The sequence below is a fragment of the Dermacentor silvarum genome, chromosome 4, assembly GCF_013339745.2.
Source record: "Dermacentor silvarum isolate Dsil-2018 chromosome 4, BIME_Dsil_1.4, whole genome shotgun sequence".
NCBI classification, from domain to species: Eukaryota; Metazoa; Arthropoda; class Arachnida; order Ixodida; family Ixodidae; genus Dermacentor; species Dermacentor silvarum.
This window is the reverse complement of record NC_051157.2, coordinates 101669231-101674320: the sequence shown is the minus strand read 5'-3', so window position 1 is coordinate 101674320 and position 5090 is coordinate 101669231.

The window sequence follows — 5090 nt, the reverse complement described above, 5'->3', positions numbered from 1 at the left end:
ATGTGGCCCGACTATTACTAACTGATTGAACAAGCGTGGTGTGAGCGCGCACAAAGAAACATGAATAGACCCCACTGAATGACTGCAGACAACGACTGTCAAAACGCTGGCAGCAAGCGCATATATACGCCGCAGCGGCGAAGGTACGTGCGGTCTATCGCTTCAACGGAAACTGAGCGGCGAATGTACGGCGCATAAAGGTCAGAGCCGTGGGGAGATAAGAGACGGTGCGGGTGAGACGAGCGCGGTTGTTGGCAGTGTAGAAGTGCGCCTCCCCCCCCCCTCCCCCAGCTCCCTCGGCGCTGGCTTCCCGCTTCCTTGCTTGCGCGTGGGAGAGATAAGAGACTGTGCGGACGAGCGACGAGCGCGGTTGTTGGCAGAGAAGTCCCCCCCCCCCCCCCTGCTCCCTCCGGCGCTGGCTTTCCGCTTCCTTGCTTGCGCGTGGGAGATTAAGTGCGTTCGCTCTCCGTGGTAGCGCGCGTCCCCGCACGCTTCCGCTGGGGCATACGGCGCGCGGTGAAGATTTTATCTATACGGAACCTCACGGCGACGGCGACGACAACGGCGACGACGACGCCGACGGCAGAAATCCGGTTGAAGTGTCCATATAATTGCTATCGCAATAAAAACACCGCATATTCACGGGGTGAATGATGATGAGTGGGCGAAGCTCCGGAGGGAATCATCGGTAAACCGTGAATCTTCCGTGTAATTCGCCCAGTCTCGCCGCACTAAATCGAACGATTGAATTCCAGCAATGACACGCGCCATATGTGACGTCATTCCTATTTTATAACAGCGCCCTTCATTATAATTGCACCATCTCCCGCTTAAGGGGATGCTAGCACAAACGCGTTAGAAACGTGCAGTACTCTCTAGTAAGGGGGAGAGGCCACAGCGTCTTACGCAGCCGTTTATACATGCCGGAACGTGCACCGCGTTTGCCGACGCCATCACATGACTGCTGAGAGAGTATAACCCCCGTATTCATAAACGCTCCTCGACTTGAACCAATGCCTCCTAAAAAATGTCACAGTTTCGCCCTAAGGGCGAAGCAATGAATGCGATAGCAACAGAGCAATGTCATACGAAGTAAGGTGAGCGGCTTTGGTAGCAACAACACGCAGAACTGTTGTCGACGCCATCGGCGTTTTGCCCGCGTTAGCTCAAAATGCGTGCGGCGTTGGTGACTGTTGCTGGAGCCTCTGATATAAATAGCCACTTGGTGCCGCAGCTAAACGTCGGCTCCCTTCCCTCCCCCTCCCCCACGGACTCTCGCGCGTCTGAAGAAGGCGCGTTTGCTCTACATATATGGTCATTGTAAAGGAGAAAAGAGACGCCTACTTCTGCAGCCCTTAAGCGAGCACGGCGCAGAACGCGCGTTTGTTCTCCGCCGTGCGTTCACTCCCTGTGAAAGCGCGCGTCCCTCGCGCCCTTTCACTCGCACATACAGCGTTCGGCGGCGCGCGGCGACGATTTCATCTCCAAATGACGTCATACGGAACCTCACGGCGACGGCGACGGCGACGGCGACGCCGACGGCGACGGCGACGCCGACGGCAGAAATCTGCTTTTGAGTGTCCATATAATTGCTATCGCAATAAAATTTTTAGGAGGCATTGCCTGAACTTTACTTGCTACCGCCTTCAACGCGTTTCGAAAGCGCTGCCCAAGGCGGTGGCAAGTCAAGTTCAAGTCGAGGAGCGTTTATGAATACGGGGGTAAGGCGGAGAGGCCACAGCGTCTTACACCAGCTTCTTACACAGGCCGTAACGCGCTAGCACAAACGCGTTAGAAACGCGCAGTCTTTCGTTAATGTTGGGTATTTATTATCATCGTGGTGCGTGTGTGCATGTGCACTTCGTGGCGTAGTGGTTAGCGCCGCGCGTTCGGAAGCGAGGGGTCCCTGGATCGATTCCCCATACGGACACAACTTTCGGATTTTTTTTTTTCATAAAAGGTAGACGTGGCTACCTACTACTACTACGACGACGACTACTACTACTACTACATACTACAGAGGAGGGACAGACCCACACCCTAAGGAGCTTCGCCCCTAAAACTTGTAACATAGCCAGTGTAACGAATAGCCAGTAGCGAAGGGACACGCTTATGACACTTTCCCGCAGGCTGACGTTCCCAGTGCCGCCATGGAGGTCGTCGTCGAGGCTACGGACGAGGCTGCGCGCATGAGGAGCACAGCGACACGTAGGCATCAGATGAATGAGCGTTTGAATTATCGCCAAATGTGTGTGCAGTTTGTAAACTTGTAATGTGTTTACTCTACAGCGGCAGAGGATCCACCGCACGGCGCATCAGGCACGGGAAGGGTGGCCGCTGCACCTGGTAAGTTATTGGTCCTCAAGCTGTTACAGAAAATAAGCTCTCGTATTTTATTGAAGTAGCCCAAAAAGCCATAAATAACATGGCCGTGGCCACTTTCTATGAATACCATAAAATGCAGTGAAACTGAAGACAATGATGCATGCTTTCAGTGTTGCAGCGTTCTGTACGACCACGACGTGGACAGCGACCCCGACGGGTGGACACCCTCACAACCGTGTCGTCGCAGTGCGCCCTCAGCCTCGAACAGGGCGACGAGAGGCGCGAGGTTGGTAGATCCTTCGGTGTCATTTTACATGAAGGACATAAATATTCTTTATGCTCTGTTATCATAAGTGAATCATGAATCTGGAAAACAAACCAACTTTGTATGTAAATAAGAAATATGCGTTGTATTGAGGGCTCGGTCTCGTATCTTGCCAACGATCAACGGCTGGGCAAAAGGTTGGTCAGCCCTGAAAAGGGCTGTTTGGTGGTAAGAGATGCATTTGAGTAGATGACGGAAAAGTAGTGCCAACAGGTCTTTGTCTGTCCAAACGAAGAGGGCATAGCTTGTACACGACGCTTGACACTGCCAAAGGATGCCATCAGGCCAGTGGCTCTTCAACAGAGAGAGAGAGAGAGAAATCACTTTTTTTTCTTCTGCGATAAAAAAATGCATCGATGTCCTCAGTCCAGGGCGTCGCTTGCGGCGTGCTTAGAATTGAATAGAATCCACTTTATTTCCAACACACAAGTTGGGGGCCCCCCAGGCAAAAAGCTGTCTCAGACAGCTTGACGGGACCTGGGGGCCTACAGAGAGCAACAGGCAGTGGATTTCACTAATTCGAACAATTATACTGTACACAGTACATACATACAATCAATATGAACAATATTATAAACAATACAAACAGTTAATATGAAGAAGAAATGAACTTGCTTGATACAGGTACAGCATACATGGTGGACACTATCACAGAATGCATAAATACTGCAGGAAATGAAACAGCCAGGAGAAGAAAAGACAAAAAGATCATTGCTTCATTAGGTAATCACGCACCTCTGATTTAAACGTGCCGACAGGGGCACTGAAATCAATGCGAGTTTTTAAGAGGTTGTATATTGTTGGTATGCAGTAATCCAACCTAGATCTACCGTAATTTGTGCGTGTACGCGGAACTGGTATTAGCCTGTTACGTATGCTGTAGTCACACGGGGACTGTTCTGTATCACTTGGAAGTTTATTTTTATACATATAAAGAGATAGTTTATAATCATATAACTTCGACGCTTTCAACATATTATGTTTAATGAATAGAGGACCAGTGGGCAATAGGCTCGGGTGTCCAGTAAAGTTCTCAAAGATTCTTAGCACCTTCTTAGTAGCTTCAGCGCTACGCCGATGAAGTCCGCAAGGAATCGTTGGTCGTGGCGGTCAGTCACTCGGAGGAAGGGGTAGATGGGAGGATGAAGGCTTGGGTAAGGGGGGTACTTTTGGATGGCATTGCCATAGGATAGTGACTACAGCGAGGCAGGTCGGGAATTGTTGTGCACGTTGCAATTCTTGACAACAGCAGCTTCCAGCCATGAGCTGGTTGCGAGTAATCAGCAACTCATGCGAACAGTTCCACCGCGATTATTCATTTCAGGTGCTGCGGAGGACCGAACAATCCACCACCCGCCTCGCTGTCGCGGCAGAGAAGACGGCAGCGGCTCAGGAGGGCATCCTGGAGAAGGTGCACTCCCTGGCACTAGTCATAGCTGGGCACCTGCAACAAGAAAGGAGGAATCATTTCTTTATTTTCACCTTTTCAATTTCATTTTAGTCATTTATTGTTTTATGAGTTCAGCTTATCTTGTTTATTTATTCTTCTTTGAGTTTTATATCTTCACTTTCATTTTATGCACTTATTGTTGCTTCATTTTGAGTTTTAGTGTTTAAGTTTCATTGTTGCCTTGTATGCGCAATACAGGAGGATTTTTTGGACGAAAGGCGTAATGCGTGCACCCATTTTTGTATTGTAGTATTTTCCTCTTTCTATTTATGGTAATTCAGCTGGAACGCAGCGTGCTTTCTTTTATTTACACATTTCGAGGACACTGGAATCATTACAAGTAGTTGTCGATTTCTGTGTATGGGTTTTGTACTGTTATATTTATATTGCTTCACTATGTTTTGTAGCTTACTGCACTCATTAAGAAGCGTTACCGTATAGTGTTTGCACTGTAATATTTTCATTTCGGCACAGTCATGCTAAGGTGCAACAACTGCAATGTGGTCTTTTTTCAGAGCACAAAACTAGTCACTCTTCAAGTTGCATAGTTTCACAAATGAAAATGGCCATCATCATTGCACCACGCCGGTGATTGGTTTCCTCTAGTTTTCGTTCCAAGTGAGCAAGAATAAGTTTCAAGTGTGACACGTTCTGGGTGCTGTGAGATTGCAGAGCCAATTATTCATGTTGTATGTAATTTATGTTTCATCACAGCTGGCAAGGGCACTCACCTTTCTATAATTATGATTCACCTGTTTTTTAGCATCACACTGCAATTGCTGTCGAGAAGTGAATGGTTCTGGTCAGTGACTCATAACACTGAGAAGGGAACGGACATACCTGTCAAAGTCATACTTTCTTGCAAGGTCACCAAATGTAACTGCAAGTTTTATGTGCCGTGGTGAAAACGAATTGTGTGATGCTCATGTTGCAATGTTCTCACATGCTTTGCTACGTGTAGCGTGCTGTATGTACAAGGTTCATGATGTA